This window comes from Microcaecilia unicolor, chromosome 6, assembly GCF_901765095.1.
Source record: "Microcaecilia unicolor chromosome 6, aMicUni1.1, whole genome shotgun sequence".
Lineage (NCBI taxonomy): Eukaryota > Metazoa > Chordata > Amphibia > Gymnophiona > Siphonopidae > Microcaecilia > Microcaecilia unicolor.
In genome coordinates this window covers 248,434,108-248,451,881 of record NC_044036.1, presented here as the reverse complement: position 1 = coordinate 248,451,881, position 17,774 = coordinate 248,434,108, and positions in this window count along the sequence as shown.

Here is a 17,774-nt window from a genome sequence, read left to right as displayed (position 1 = left end):
CAGCACGCCACCACACACTGTTGTCTCTCTCCCCCCCCCGGGCCCGTCCGGGGCCCGCAGTGCGCAGTTGTGCATGGCACAATGGCATCATGCCGGCACACACAGTGCTGCATGGGAAAGCTCGCCGGTGCAGCTTCAAGTCCACACTGTGCCTGCCTGTGCATGGTGCCCTGCCGGCCAGGTCTATGATTTGAAGTCGGTTCTCTTGGGGAGTTAATTGATCGCAGTGCAGTCACAGTAGCAGTAATAGCAGTAGCACTCTCCCGTGGCCCCATACAACTACAGGAGCCAGGTAGTAAATACATATATATGTTTTAAACATTTTTTAACGTGTCATGTAGCAATTGTATTTATACTCAGAATGCTGGCTGGTGGTGGTGGGCTTCTGGGTGGGATAACCACTTCACTGCCTAGGATAAAAAAGGTATATTTAATGATTAAATATACCTTTCTTTTTTGCCATAGAAAGTGAAAAGCCCACCCTCACCCAGAAGCCCACCACCAGCCAGCATTTTGATTACTCTGGTCTGGTGTTGGGCTTCTGGGTGGGGGGTGGACTCTTCACTGCCTAGGGAAAAAAAGAAAGGTATATTTAATCATTAAATATCTGTTTTGCCTTAGGCAATGAGGAGCTCATCCTCACTCAAAAATTCACCAACAATAAATTTTAATAGTATCCAGGTTCATTTTTAAAAAGTTGTCTAGTTCTCTCATTTTGGTAGGTTTTTGGGTGGGGATGGTCTCTGCAGTGCCTAGGTTTAAAAAAAAATGTAGGCAGTTTTCTCTGGTGGACCAGTGCGGAGGTGGGCTCAGCATTGCCCAGGACATAAAAAAAGTATTTTATATTTAATGCCATGGGGGTGGGTGGGTAGGGATTAGGACAGGGCTGAGCTAGGCTACAGGGAGGGGAGGGGTGGGGTGGTAGGATACGGCTTATGCTTAGCTATGGGATGGATGGTGGGGAAGGGAAGATACTGGATTACAGGGATGGATGGGTGGGGGTAAGGTAGAGAAGGGAAGGGCTGATGCTGAGCTATGGGGACGGATTGGGAGTAGGAAAGGGAAAAGCTGATGCCAGGGGCTGCTGGGATGAATGGGTGGAGGGGGAGGTAGGGAAGGTCTTTATGTTTTTGTAATATGTTTTAAAATTATGTGTATTGAATTGTGATCTGCTTAGAAATTAACTCAATAAATTTTTGGTTCTGTATTCTGTAATTGATGAGGGTTGGTCTGTTGTCTGCGTGTAACTGAGCAGGTGAGAGTTTCTGCTGGCATGTGGTTTGTATAGGGATCTATGAGTCTGACTTGTCTGGCTTTTCCAATGGTATGCATACTGCTGTTGTATATATTCACTGATGCCTTTTTAAAGGTACTGTTATTGGAACTGGTGTTATGGTTTGCAATATAGGCTCTGCAGGATTTAGTGTTACTTCACAAAATACCTGGCAGTGATGGGATTTTATTGCTATTATTGAGGTGCTACCAGAATTTGAATACATTTTTATATGTCTGCTGTAATTATAATGCAGGATCCTGTTATGTGTGTTGAGATGTTTGCTATTATAGTAGACTTATGTCTGGTCAAGTTTGATATGGTATAATGTAACTATATTTACAAATATTGTTTTTTTTATGTATGTATGTTGTTTATGTTGATGCAGGGCAGCTGTTGGACAGCACTCTAAGGCATTATTTTGTAGTATACCGAGAAACACTACTCATACCTATATACATAATGCCCACCCATATTAGCTCTGGGCTCACCCAAAAAGTCAGGTCTGGCTACGCCACTGGTTCAATTTATGCGGGTATTAAGTGAAGTCTTGTAAGAAAACTACAAACTGCACAAAACACAGCTGCCCGTCATATATAGATTGCCATGTTACGTTAAAGCTTCTTCTTTTGTTAAGGCTCTACATTGGTTACCTATCAATGAAATAATTTCATTTAAGATCTGTGTTCTTGTTCATCAGATTCTTTATGGTATCTTACCATCTTATATGATAGATCTCATTAAGTTATCACCATGAAATGCCACCTCATCATCTAGAGAATATCTCATATCAAGTTTCAAGTTTATTTAATTTTTACTATCCCGCGATATGGGAAAACTTCTAGGCAACTTACAATCTAAAATAAAAGAGAGAGGTAAAAACAAATAATTCAAGTTAAAACTGAAATGTGAGTTACAGGATAAAGGGTAGAACTACAATATTAGATAGGATAGAAGGAAGGAGAAAACAAGGGGAGGTCTAGTATATGTCCCACACGATAGGTAGGAGCAGAGACATATTGTGTTAATCCATGATCTGACAGAAATGTTGAAAGATCATTTGAGAAGGGAAAAGAGTGTTAATTAAAGTGAATGTTAGAATCTCCCAAAATAATTGGGTTGGAAGAATTTAAGCAGAAGTCTGTCACCAGAGAATAAAGGAGGTTCCTAACTAGATAACTAGATAACTAACTGCATATTGCCTATATCCGTATAAGTTCTGGGATCAACCTGGCTCTGTCTGCACTAACTGGATAGTGTAGAGCCGGTCTTTATGAATATTCAAGGCACTATCCAGATAGTGCTTCTGAATATCCCGATACTTATCTGGAAAAACAGGTACTGTTATCAGGATAAGTGCTTTTTAGTATTGACCCATAAATGTACAAGCAGCCTGCACAAATAACAGGTATAACATTTAAACATTTTATTTAGATGTTTCAGGATAACATCGCTGAATATATGTGTGATTTGAAATCATCTAAGTTTGATATTTCAAATTATATGTTCACTGCCCAGCTTCATATTGACCTCAATTGGTCCACATAATGTTTGTTATTCCTCATGACCTGTGGTTGTTACTCAGTGCATGCAAGAAAAGAAAGTGAGCATTAAATCTAGCATCCCATTAATAAGCATTTGTCAAAGTAGGCCTCCTTTGAAATTGGAAGCCTAGCAACAAGACAGCCAATGTAATCATTTCCTTTTGGTTTTACACCTCTATGCACCCATTATTCAAAATGTTAACATTTATATGAAAACAAGCAATATTCCAGCCCTAATTCCAAAAGCAATGAATCACTAGTATATCTTGTTGTCTTGGTTGACTGAATTGAGATTAACAGTTCAAATGTGAGCTTCTTTGCTTTGTCAGTGTCACAAATAGCTACTAAATGAATACTACTCCAAGATTAATGTCTGGCCTAGTGACCTAGCTGAATAACTTAGTAGTGTCCCAGAAACAGGTCAATTAAAATTAGTCGTTTTCAAAAGCTTTAGAACAACATGAGAAGCTGGAGTGCCCAGGTAGGCAATATTAACTTGGAGCCCTTCCCTCTGGTGTGTGTGTGTGTGTGTGGGGAGGGGGTACAAGCCAGGTGAATTCCTGCCTGTTGGACTGAAAGAACAGACTGGTTTTGGTGGTGTGTCAAGGTGGAAGCCAGCCAGCAGATCAGAGTTAAAAGGGGTGAGCCACATGACTCATCCTGTTTACCTTTCCTGCCGCCATGGATTCAGGTAGAACTTGCCCTGGTGCCAGTATGCAACATACTCTGCACTTTTGAATCTGCTCAGCTATGGTGATTGGACACAGATGGGCTCCATTTAAATTATTGTGAATCTTGTTAAGGTAATTTTTGGAAATGGAGATAATTTGGATTTGCTTTGACAAACTGTGGGAAAACTTATGTAATCAAGACACTTTTGATTTCTGATTCATTTTTTCTGTTTTGAATATTTCTCTGTTTGTTCTTGACAGTGAAAGTGAGACCATGTTATGTATTACACATATCAGCAAAATGTATTTATAATTGTATTGTTTAGATAGCAGAATGAAGAAAAATATACAAAGACTAGTAAAAAAGGCCCGTTTCTGACACAAATGAAACGGGCGCTAGCAAGGTTTTCCTCGGAGTGTGTATGTTTGAGAGAGCGTATGTGAGAGTAACTGTGTGTGTGAGAGAGAGTGAATGTGCGAGTGTGTGTATGTGAGAGAGAGAGTGTGTGTGAGAGAGAGAGAGTGTGTGTGAGAGAGAGAGAGTGTGTGTGAGAGAGAGAGTGTGTGTGAGAGAGAGAGAGTGTGTGTGTGAGAATGAGAGTGTGTGCACGTGCGTATGTGAGACACAGTGTGAGAGAGAGAGAGAGAGTGTGTTTCAAACAGATACAGTGTGTGCAAGAGAGTGTGTGTGAGACACAGACTCTCTGTGAGACTGAGTGTATGAGACCAAGAGAGTGTGTGAGTGACTGTGTGACACATAGAGAGTGAATGTGATACAGTGTGAGACATAGAGTGTATGAGAGACAGTGTGTGAGAGTGAGAGAGAGAGAAAGACATTGACTGTGAGAGAGAGAGTGTATGTGTGACAGATATACCTCCTCCCCTCTCTCTCTGGTGTCTGAGTGTTACTGTGCAGGACCCTGAGCTCTGGCTGTGCTTCAAGGAACTGACCAATCCTATTTAATAGAATGCACCTCCAACATTCTGAAGCCGAGAAACCTTGTGTGGTTGGTCACTTCTGCTTGTGACGAACCCGGAAGTACGTGATGTCAATTCAGGAGATGGATACAGAGAGCAGGAATGCCTCAGCCATGCAATCAGCTTCAGAATGTTGGAGGTGCGTTTTATTATATAAGATATGAAGACTTTACAGGACACTGTAGTTATCTTGCCTGCCACATGTGGTTGTCCAATTACGGGACATGTAGATAAACATGGTTTAATGGGACAGAGTCAGCAATGGGTTCAGCCAAATGAAGTCTTGTCTCACCAATTTGCTTAATTTCTTTGAATGCATGAATAAACACGTGGATAAAGGTTGATATAGAATATCTGGATTTTCGGAAAGCTTTTGACAAGTTCCTCATGAGAGACTCATGAGAAAACTAAAGAGTCATGGGATAGAAATCAATGTCCTTTTGTGGATTAGGAATTGGTTATTGGACAGAAAACAGAGCGTAGGATTAAATGGACATTTTTCTCAATGGAGGAGAGAGCAAGCCCTGGTGCTGGCTGCAATCAGCAGGGCCGCCGAGAGACTGGGCCGGGCCCGGGACAAGGCTGCCCCGGGCCCCCGTCACTGCCCCCCGTGAGGGGGGCCCGGCGCCACAGTCCCACCCGCCTCCGCCAACAGGCCCCTTCCATCCGAACCCCCGCCAGCAGAAGTGCTGTCTTCTGACTCCGGCGTGCTCGGCCCACACAGATGCACTCCTCTCAGCTGATCTTCGCTGTACTCTGCAGGGCTTCTGTGCGTCTGACGTCCTGCACGTGCAGGACATCAGACGCACAGAAGCCCTGCAGAGTACAGCGAAGATCAGCTGAAAGGAGCGCATCTGTGTGGGCCGCGCACGCCGGAGTCAGAACAGAAGACAGCACTTCTGCTGGTGGGGGTTTGGGTGGAAGGGGCCCGGTGGCGGGTGGGACTGCGGCGCCGGGCCCCCTTGGAGGCCCGGGCCCCGGGAATTTTGTCTCCCCTGTCCCCCCCTCTCGGCGGCCCTGGCAATCAGCCTATGAGTACCACTGCTTCTGGTGCTGCCAGGATGAAGACTGGAGGTGATTTTAATGTACAGTGGAGGGGGAGGAGAACAGGGGAAGGGAGGGAGGGAAGGGAGAGATGCTGCATCATGTGTGGAGGGAGAAGGGAGGGAAATGCAGTATGGCACCATTAATAATAATCATAGTAACATAGTAACATAGTAACATAGTAGATGACGGCAGAAAAAGACCTGCACGGTCCATCTAGTCTGCCCACGATAAACTCATATGTGTATACCTTACCCTGATTTGTACCTGTCTTTTTCAGGGCACAGCCGTATAAATCTGTGCAGCAGTATTTCCCATCTCCCAACCACCAGTCCCTCCTCCCATCACCGGCTCCGGCACAGACCCCGTATAAAAAGTCTGCCCTCCCCCATCCTAGCCTCTCAACCACCAACCCCTCTTCCCCCTGCCACCCAATTTCAGTTAAGCTTCTGTGGATCCATTCCTTCTGCACAGGATTCCTTTATGCCTGTCCCACGCATGCTTGAATTCCGTTACCGTTTTCATCTCCACCACCTCCCGCGGGAGGGCATTCCAAGCGTTCACCACCCTCTCCGTGAAGAAATACTTCCTGACATCTTTCCTGAGTCTGCCCCCCTTCAATCTCATTTCATGTCCTCTCGTTCTACCGCCTTCCCATCTCCGGAAAAGATTCGTTTGCGGATTAATACCTTTCAAATATTTGAACGTCTGTATCATATCACCCCTGTTCCTCCTTTCCTCCAGAGTATACATGTTCAGGTCAGCAAGCCTCTCTTCATACGTCTTGGAACGCAACTCCCATACCATCCTCGTAGCTTTTCTTTGTACCGCTTCCATTTTTTTAACATCCTTCGCAAGGTACGGCCTCCAAAACTGAACACAATACTCCAGGTGGGGTCTCACCAACGTCTTATACAGGGGCATTAAAACCTCCTTTTTTCTGCTGGTCACACCTCTCTCTATACAGCCTAGCAACCTTCTCGCTACGGCCACCGCCTTGTCGCACTGTTTCATCGCCTTCAGGTCCTCAGATACTATCACCCCAAGATCCCTCTCCCCGTCCGTGTCTATCAGGCTCTCCCCACCTAACGCATACGCCTCCCTTGGATTTCTACTCCCTAAGTGCATCACTTTGCATTTCTTTGCATTGAATTTTAATTGCCAAACGTTAGACCATTTTTCCAGCTTCTTCAGATCTTTTTTCATGTTTTCCACTCCCTCCGGGGTGTCCACTCTGTTGCAAATCTTGGTGTCATCCGCAAAAAGGCAAACTTTACCTTGTAACTCTTCGGCAATGTCACTCACAAATATATTGAACAGAATGGGCCCCAGCACCGATCCCTGAGGCACTCCACTACTCACCTTTCCCTCCTCCGAGCGAACTCCATTTACCACCACCCTCTGGCGTCTGCCCGTCAACCAGTTCCTAATCCAGTTTACCACTTCGGGTCCTATCTTCAGCCCTTCTAGTTTATTCAAGAGCCTCCTGTGGGGAACCGTGTCAAAAGCCTTGCTGAAATCTAAGTAGATGACGTCCATAGCCCGTCCTTGATTTAATTCTCCCGTCACCCAGTCAAAGAATTCAATGAGATTCGTTTGGCACGACTTCCCTTTGGTGAAACCATGTTGTCTTGGATCTTGCAACTTATTGGCTTCCAGGAAATTCACTATCCTTTCCTTCAGCATGGCTTCCATTACTTTTCCAATAACCGAAGTGAGGCTTACCGGCCTGTAGTTTCCAGCTTCTTCCCTATCCCCACTTTTGTGAAGAGGGACCACCTCCGCCGTTCTCCAATCCCTCGGAACCTCTCCCGTCTCCAAGGATTTATTAAACAAATCTTTAAGAGGACCCGCCAGAACCTCTCTGAGTTCCCTCAGTATTCTGGGGTGGATCCTGTCCGGCCCCATGGCTTTGTCCACCTTTAGCTTTCCAAGTTGTTCATATACACTCTCTTCCGTGAACTGTGCTCTATCCAGTTCATTTTCAGGTGTACTTTTGCCAGTCCCTCTCGGTCCTTCCCCAGGATTTTCTTCAGTAAAAACAGAACAAAAGTATCTATTTAGCAAATTGGCTTTTTCTTCATCATTTTCTACATAGCGTTTTGCTGTATCTTTTAGTCTTACAATCCCCTTTTTAGTCTTTCTCCTTTCACTAATATACCTGAAGAAGTTTTTGTCTCCCCTCCGTACATTTCTAGCCATTTGTTCTTCCGCTTGCGCCTTCGCCAGACGTACCTCTCTCTTGGCTTCTTTCAGTTTCATCCGGTATTCCTCCCCGTGTTCCTCTACTTGAGATTTTTTGTATTTCTGGAACGCTAACTCTTTAGCCTTTATTTTCTCAGCCACTTGCTTTGAAAACCATATTGGTTTCCTTTTTCTCTTGCTTTTATTTACCCTCCTTACATAAAGGTCTGTGGCCCTGTTTATTACTTCTTTTAGCCTGGACCACTGTCCTTCCACTTCTCGTATGTCCTCCCAGCCCCTCAGCTCCTTCCTTAGGTATTCTTCCATTTTGTTAAAGTCAGCTCGCTTGAAATCCAGGACTTTGAGTTTAGAGTGGCTGCCATCCACATGAGCCGTTATATCAAAACAAACCGTTTGATGGTCACTGTTTCCCAGGTGTGCAGCCACTCGGACATTTGACACACTATCCCCATTCGTGAGCACCAGATCCAACGTGGCTCCCTCCCTCGTGGGTTCGTTCACCATTTGTCTGAGCTGAGCACTTTGGAAAGCATCCACAATCTCTCTACTTCTTTCTGATTTTGCAGACGGAACCTTCCAATCTACATCCGGCAGATTAAAATCTCCCAACAACAGCACCTCTCTTTTCTTCCCCAACTTTTGAATATCAGCGATCAGATCTTTATCTAGTTCTTCCAAATGTGTCGGGGGTCTATAGACAACACCCACGTGGACCAAGGTTCTATCCTCTCTTTCTAAGGTGATCCATATTGCTTCTTCCTTTCCCCACTTCCCTGTCATTTCAGTTGCTGCGATATCATCTCTCACATACAGAGCTACTCCTCCACCTTTTCGTCCCTCCCTATCCTTCCTAAAAAGGTTATAGCCTGGTATGTTTACATCCCATTCATGGGAACCATGGAGCCATGTCTCTGTGACTGCAACTATGTCCAAGTCAGTCTCCAACATCAGGGCTTGAAGGTCATGAATTTTATTGCTTAGACTGTGAGCATTTGTGGTCATTGCTTTCCAACTACATTTCCTAGTATGTGTTTTGGGTTTAGTGAATTGTGAGTGTCTTTTCTCTTTGGGTACCTTCTCTTCTTTTTGTTGCCTCTTCCTTGCTTTTTCTGCTTCAATTTTAGTTTCAGGAACATCACAGTGCTGTAGTGGAGCAAAAGAATTTTGTAGTGGCAACACTTGTGCGGGTGGATGCTTCTGTGTCACATGACTAATTCTGCCTGAGCCTACTGTGAGCCATCTGTTCCTTTGTGGTTTTATTCTCTGAGGCAGTGGTGAGAAGTTATGATTCTGCAAAGTCCTATAAGTTGGTTTAATTGTATCTAATTCTTGCATTACTTTATAGAGCTCTTGTTTTAAAGTAGATATCTGAAGACAGATAGGACAAGCTTTAAGTTTCCAGATGATTTGCCTTGAAACTAAAGCAGCACAATTATTGCAGAGAATAAAAGTCATCCTGATTGGTTGAAATGGGTATGAACAGGTGTACTATGTTGGAGTAATAGCCTGCAAGACTGCCTGTGTATGACTGAGGAGTAAAGTTAATGAGGTTTGGTTTGTCTATAAAGGTGTAGAAAACCCTGGGGTGGGTGGGTTGTGGGGAGGGTGGGTGGGATTATAAGTCCCAATGGGTCAGCTTAAGTGCTGCTATCAAGGGAATTCTGTAGCTTGATGGACCCAAATGGTAGTGTCTGATCAAGGACCTTACAGTTTATTAAACTTTTAAAACTACCCTAGATATTAATAACTTTCTTTTTGAATAAATCTAGATATTGCCAATAATTCTAGCAGTTTCAGCTATGTAATCGACTGACAGGGGGTGCATACGCATCGCACACACCTTGAATGGCTATGCCACTGTTGTGAGCAAAGGTTTGAAAGGTGCAGCCTAATACTACAGCGGAGGCTCTTGAAATGAAGATAAGTTCTTGATTGTTTCATTTGGCTCCCTTTTTTCCAATCTTAAGACACTGTGGTTTATTTTGCTCAAGGCAGCAGTGGGTAGGCCACTGTGTCAAGTAACACTGCAAGGGAGGAGGCTGCCTCAACCCTGGTGGCTAAAGGCAGGAAAAAGCCAGGGCTGTAGATTTTCTTTTTGGTTTTTGATTACAGGCAAGTTTGAAAAGAAAGTTCTGGGACAGAACAAAGTTGTGGAAAAGAAAACTGATAAATAGAACTAAAGAGAGAGAGAGAGAAGAAGGAGAAGAAAAGGGGGCGGGGAAAAAGGCCTTTGCCTCCATTGTATGTGATCTCTTTCAAGCATATTCACTGTGGATATCTTGAAAGTCAAATGGGATGAGCATTGTGAAAGATTGTTGCTGACTAAGGGTCTATCGTATGTGCCGATGCAACCTTTTAATGCTTTCCAATTCAGGATAGATGTGGAAAAGTTTATTTGCGCTTTACAACTGCGGATTTACTTCAATGGGAATGATGCTGAAGAAACACGCTCTCTAGTGTAAAAGAAAAATCGCAATGGATACCTCCGATACCGGTGGATCCGGTGGTAAAAGTATTTAAGCAGCTTGTGCTAAGGGATGTATATCAACGTTATCAGACTGAGTTCCATAGACCCAGAGGAGCGGGCAGCAGTGCAGGCATTAAAAAAGAACACTGAAGTGGTTGTGAAACGTGCAGATAAAGGGGGGAGCCAAGGTGGTGCTTGACAGGGCACAGTATGTGAGAGAAGTAGAGTCTCAGTTATCAGATACTACCTCATATGAGTTAATGGACAGCGATCCTACGAATGGATTACAAGATGAAATCAAAAGTATAACTCAATTTGGGGTTGAATCAGGATTCTTAACAGGGAAGGAATTTTGGTACTTAAACAGGAAGGCACTGGTGATTCCAGTAATGTATATACTACCAAAAGTACATAAAGATCTGTGCAATCCTCCTGGAAGACCGATTATGTCCTCCCATGGCTCCCTTCTGGAACCAATTTCAGTTTATGTGGACACTTTTCTGCAAGATTTTGTAAAAAAAATCTCCAGCATACATCAAGGACACCACTAATTTCTTGAACATCTTACAAGCAGTCTAGTTGCTAGATTGTTCCATACTGATGGCAACCTTTGATATCAAGTCACTGTAATTACTGATACACTGGACACCCGTCCGAGACCACACAAGGTCCCCACAAGTTTTTTGCATGAATTAACGAAAATAGCATTATGTAAAAAATTTTTTGCATTTCGTGATAACATCTACTTGCAAAAGTCTGGAGTGGCAATGGGGGCGATGTTCGCCCCCACATTAGCCAATTTGCACATGGCATGGTTTGAGGGTAAATGGTTGGCTTCCTCCCTCTTCAAAGATAAGATAGGTATATGGAGACGTTTTATTGATGACGTCTTTGTACTTTGGCATGGGAATGTACAGGAACTTCAAGAATTCCATCATTGGCTGAATCGATGTCATACCAGAATTCAGTTCACGCTAACTTGTTCACATGATAAGATACACTTTTTAGACGTAGAGATACTTTTGATGTAGAAACAGTTCAGTACGAGAGTATTTACCAAGAGCACTGATAGAAATACGTTTCTGGAATATGGAAGTTGTCACCTGAAAGCACTGAGACAGAGTCTCCCTTTCTCCCAATTTCTTCGGTTCAAGCGCATATGTACATCAGAACAAGATTATAAGGCACATTCTGAACATTTTTATGCTAGATTAATACAAAGAAATTATCCACATAAAATTATGAAGCGCGCTTATACCAGGGTGAAATTCAATAACAGGGACTTGTTGCTACAGGAGAGACAAAGACAAGATTGAGATGACCACATTATGACGTTTGTGACGAGATATGTACCTGGAGGAGAAGCCATAATGGGGATTATAAAATGGCATTGGGATGTAATGAGATCGCACCCCCTGTTTAGTAATTATAATGTCAGAACTGCTTTTTCGCGATCCAGGAATTTGACAGAAATACTTAGTCCAGTCAGATTACCTGAAATTGGCAGTATGACCGTGGTAAGACAAGGAACAACTCAATTGGGTCACCACAAATGTGTAAGAATACACTGTAAGATATGCCCAATAATAGAAGGAACAAGTTTCCAGAATGAAAGCAAGACATACAAGTTGAGAGGCAGCACTAATTGCCGGTCCGTGGGTGTCATCTATTACATCAGATGTCCCTGCAGTAAACTTTACATAGGAAAATCCACTAGATCTCTGCATCTGCATGAGAGAATGATTGAGCACCGTTCGCGTGTAGCAGCCCAGAATTTGAGCTCCTCTACTGCAGCACTGTGTAGTGAAAAAGCATACGATTGACGATCTTACATGTATGGTAATTGAACAAGTTTTACCTTCCACCAGAGGAGGTGATTTCAATAGAAAAATACTACAACGTGAAACTTTTTGGATCTTTCAATTGGACACAATAGAACCTAAGGGGTTGAATACCTATGTTCACTGGGTAGTTTCTTCTGATAGGCACGCTAGAGCGGAAACATTAGTTAGCTGTTTCCGGGTATGTAGCGGTTTTAAAAGAATGCTATCACCATTTTGTAAAGTAAGAGAGAAAGCATACGGAGACACTAGGGCTAGTAAGCCGGTAAGCCAGGAGCATTTTTTAGATAAATTTAATGAGGAAGTGTTTTTGTGGTATGAAGGTTGACTCCTTTCTTTTCTTTTCTATTGCAATAGATTTGGTGATACTCCCCCTTGATAAAGCATTGTGAAACAGGCACCTGTCAAGGGGTGTATGAGCTCACCAAAAGTACAGGTAAGTGCTGTGTGCTTAGTAAAAAGATACCAAGGAGTCATAATTAGACATATGTTTATTAATTAAGAGATCAATATAAGATAAATGGGCAAAGCAGTGAGAGGTAGGTGGGGGACGAGTCTATGATTATAAATACTTACACGAGCAAAGATTCACCGGAGAGTGAAATAAAAATAGCCGTGTTAGTTGTATGAGACTCCACCCCGCATAGTCAATCTATGAAGCTGACTCGTCTATAATTCTCTGCTACCAAATGATTGTTTGGACTATTTGTCAAGAGAGCAGAGTGTAGCCAATAACTTTTGACAGTATTTCTGGAATAAGCAGCATAAAATGTAAGAGCTTTTTCAGGATCTTGCCAGGTATTTGTGACCTGGATTGGCCACTTTTGGAAACAGGATGCTGGGTTTGATGGATCTTTGGTCTGTCCCAGTGTGGCAATATTTATGTACTTCTCTGTCTACTGCAGGGTTTATTTTAAAGGGGATGCACAAGTGTTAGGATTATCTTTTAATACTTCTAAGAGTTGCTTTGTTTTCTTGGGTGTATTTAAATGTTATCAATCTGAAAAAAAAAATCAACAAACAATCCATGTAAATAAATAATCTGAGAAATCTCTGATGATCCAGATCTATCCTCCTCCCTCTAGATTCCTCTGAATTACAAAAAAAAAAAAATTGTGGATGACACTCTAAAATACATTTTCTCTCCTCCCCCCACCCCAATAATAACAACAGCAAGCCACCTCTGGAAACTACTTACCAGCATATTCTGTTTATTACAGTCGGGAGGGTGGAATACTGCTTTTGGTTACACTTTCACCATGGGATTCTAAATGGGTGACAAAATGGTGTTTCACCATTTTGAGCCCGAGTTTTTAATTACTCGTGGGCACAGATTCCTTGTGAACTGTGCAGAGGTAATGCTGCAATCAACTGAAGTTTTAGCTCATACCTCTTGAAAGATCGTTTTAAAAGAAATCTTGCCAGTATGGGAATATCTTGTAAAAATAGTCAACATTTTTCAGTAATTCCAATATCCTGCTATTATGAATTTCAAAGGAACTCCTATGAGCACTTTTCCGTAACCCCTCCCCTATAATTCCAAGCAATATTATAAATTGGTTGAAGTCCAGACCCACTGTCACCCCTGAGCAAGATTGTTTTTAAAAGCATGGCTTTGGAGGACCTTGCCTTGCTCTGCCCTGCCCCAGTAGCCCTGCTCTCAATCTCTGACTTAATTTCTCCTACCTCAGGAATATTGGTGGGCAGGAGCTACAGCACCCCTGGTATGTAGACATCTGTGCCAGGTCTGAAGGTGCCGTGCTCACCCACTATTCTTCAAGAGAGAGGCCCTATAATCTACACTCCCTTAAGATCAGCCTTAACTCCCAAGGTACAATCCTGATTCTGAACCAAGATGTTCTTGACCTTTATACACAGGAGGAGTGGCCTAGTGGTTAGGGTGGTGTACTTTGGGCCTGAGGAACTGAGTTCGATTCCCACTTCAGGCACAGGCAGCTCCTTGTGACTCTGGGCAAGTCACTTAACCCTCCATTGCCCTAAGTAAGCCGCATTGAGCCTGCCATGAGTGGGAAAGCGCGGGGTACAAATGTAACAAAAAAAATGTATAAGGAAGAAGAGCACTGATTTTGGATGAATTGAAAAACTCTGTTGAAAGCAAAGATTGCTGATTTTGTTTTATTGTTTTTCTTTTTTTTTTTTTTCAGTTTGGGCTAGATCCTTAAGATTCAGGGAGAATTTCTTTTTCCAGTTTTGGCAAGTTCCTAGGCTATCCTAGCTTTTTTTTTTTTTTGTAAAAGAGATGCCTTCCAATGTGTTTGCTGAAAGCTGAATAGCTCATTAAATAATGCAAACATATATATATATTTTTTTAATTTTTAGAGAAAAAGTGCTGAGGATCCAGTGATGGTTTTATTTCTGCTGCTTTTCACTTATTTCTTTGTTTTATGGAAGATAGTCTGCTTTGATATTCAGAGCATGTACATCCTTCTCTACAATTAGTTGCATTTTCTTTCTTTTGTTTCATCATTGTGCAATTTGTTAACTAATTTTTGAAACGGGTCTTCCATTGTTCTCTGTATAAGTTGGAGTCAGCATCTCCTATTTTATCCCAGCGCTTTCCCGGAACAGTAATTGTTTGAATTAAAATGAGCTTTTCATGTTTTAATTTTTAGGTGTAGTGTTGGACTGTTACCCCCCTAGACAAGGCAACGTCGCCCTCTGGTGGTGGCAGGTGTGAACTGCAGGCCTTATTTTAAGGGGGAGAAGCAGACATGGCAAACGGTTTTCTTTAAAGGTGGTTTAAATTAACATTATTAACCTCTTCCATTTTCATTGTAATTACTTCTTTCCCGAGGAAGTTCTCTTTTATGTTTCTGAAAACTCCTCTTACCCTATGAAATTTACGAAGCTGTAATGGTGAGAGCCCCTGCAAGCAGCATATATTTAACTAATAATGCACCACAAAACAGATGAAGAATGTCCTTAGGGATGAGAGCTTTAAAAACAGAGGGTACAGTGCTCCTATCAAGAAAATACATACAAAAAAATGTTATCACAGATCTAGCATAAAAAAAAAACATGAGGCAAAAATAAAATAAAATAAAGCCAGAAAGAAGTTGAGGTATTTTGTTACATTTTAAAATCAGGATTGCCTCTGATATAATGGAGTCTGTCAACAACATCGTCTGATATCCATGGCAATGGAGATGCCTGCCCCCCTCCCAGTCCCTGGAGGTAAGGGGCCTTCTTGCATCTTCTACTGTTACTTTTTTTTTTTTTTTGAGGGAGAGACAGTATTGGTGGTTTAGAAGTATTTGGAGCTGCAATGACAAGGCAGGAGGGTCTTTGGGCTATTTTGAGGTAAGTACTTAGTTCATGCCAACCTTAAGCAGGTGTATGGCATGGGGCAGCCTGGGGGTACAGTGCGATTTCTTTTTTCTTCTAAGAGCGCCCCTTTTACATGGTTCTTAGGACAATTACCGTACTCATCCAATGCTAAATCCAGCCCAGATTAAAGTGTTAAAAATTGGGGTGAGTTGATGTGTGATGTGCAGCACTTGTGTCTACACTACAGCCTGGTGTCCCTTAATATTTAGGAAATTTCAGTTTTGAACAAGACTATCACTTTCATAAAATCACATGGTAGAAATCTGATTAAACTCCTTGAAGTCTCAATCCTCCTTCCCAAGTAATTCTGGACCTTGTGTTCTTTTTACATTTCTCATAGACTTCCAGAATTATAGGATTGTTTTCTGTGAGGCCCCAATTTTGGAGGTTGTATATTGCGAAAGAAGTAAAAAAAAAAAAAAAAAAAAAAAAAGACTGGAAACGGTACAAAGAAAAGCTACAAAAATGGTATGAGATTTGCATTGCAAATCGTACGAGGACAGACTTGCCGACCTGAACATATATACCTTGGAGAAAAAGAAAAACAGGGGTGACATGATAGATGTTCAAATATTTGAAAGGTATTAATCCACAAACAAACCTTTTCCAGAGACGAAAAGGTGTAGAACTAGAGGACATGAATTGAGGTTGAAGGGGGGCAGACTCAGGAGTAATGTCAGGAAGTATTCTTTTCACAGAAAGGGTGGTGGATACATGGAATGCCCTCCCACGGGAGGTGGTGGAGATGAAAATGGTAATGATAAACACAAAGGAATCCTGTTTAGAAGGAATGGATCCATGAAACTTGGCAGAGATTGGGTGGCAACACCGGTAATTGGGAAGCAAAACCAGTGCTGGGCAGATTGGGCAGACTTCTACACCCTGATCGTGACTGAATAGATAGGGATGGGCTAGAGTGTAAATTTGAAGGGGCTTTGATGTTAGCTTCAGAACATTTAGCACAGTACTGGGCAGACTACTACAAAGACAAATCAAACTCAGGTACACATATTGTAATATCTGTAATCCCAGTAGCAAACCTTCAGGGGGTGGTAGGCTCCCTTCAGCAGTCCACAAACAAAGTCCTTCCAGACAACACAGCTTTTAGTTCCAAACAGTTTATTTCCCCTCCTCCACAAAATCTCAGTTCAAGGGGGTTAAAGTCCCATTCAGTTTCCAAAATAAAGCAACAAGAAAAAAACTTCCCTTTAAATCCAAGTTCTCCCCCAGGGCAACAGCCTGGGTTTCAGTTTTAAAAGTCTTTCCGCTTGGGTGGTTGCAGAATGGCAGTACACCGCCCACAACACAGCTAATTGACTCCTGTGACCACCCACTGCCTTCAGTCCCTGCAACTCTGCCCCAAAGTACAATTACAGTCCATGTCAACTGGCTCCTCCAAACCTGGTGTGTTGGTCTCTCCAGCCTCTCCTTCCTCCAAGCACTCCATTAACTCTGCTCCTCTGCTAGGTTGTTGGTTGGAGACCTCCTCCCCCTCCCAGGTGGAAGGAATCTTGTACTGATTTCTAACCCAAGGGAATTGAGCTTTGTCATCCCTGCTCCCCCTTCTGGCCCTCGCCTGCCATAGCAGCTGCTCTTTCCAGTCCTTTTCCCCCTCCCTTCCATGTGGAGGCCATACCGGGTTTTGGGACCTACCATCCCGATCCCTTCTCTCAGGGCCTTGTGGGGAATGTAGTCTGGCCCCATACCTCCTCCTGAGCTGCTTAGACCCTCCAACCTCCTTACAATATAAAGTATCGCATACCATGTAAAATGATTTTAGCTTGTTGGGCAGACTGGATGGACCATACAGGTCTTTATCCACCATCATTTCATTTACTATATGTAGAAAGAATTTTATATAGTAACATAGTACATGATTTATTTATTTATGACATTTGTATCCTACATTATCCCAATCAAGATTAGGCTCAATGTGGCTCACATAAAACATTAAACTAATTGACAAGAAGTTCAAGTTGTATTACATTAAATATACATTCAAAGCTTGTGATAGTTCAATGCAATTAATGAGAATAATATGGTAGATTTAATAAGAATGAAAAATCTTACAGATTATCCAGTGAATTAATTATCTTTAGCATTGAGAGATAAACCTACCAAGTAAGTTTTTAATAGTTTACAAAATGTAAGATAGTCATTTATATGACAATCGTTTGGGAAGGGAATTCCATCTTTTGGTAGATTGATAGGAGAAACCAGCATTGTGGATTTTTTGTATCGTAATTTTCATACTTGTTACAATTTGGGAAGTGGAGAACTAGAAAGTCTCTAGAATTTCTAGATGCATTACGCATTGCTAATTCAGAAAGGTTCTGCATATAAGTTGGAGATAGACCATATATGATTTTCTTTTTCTGTAGTACAACCAAAATGGCTTACATT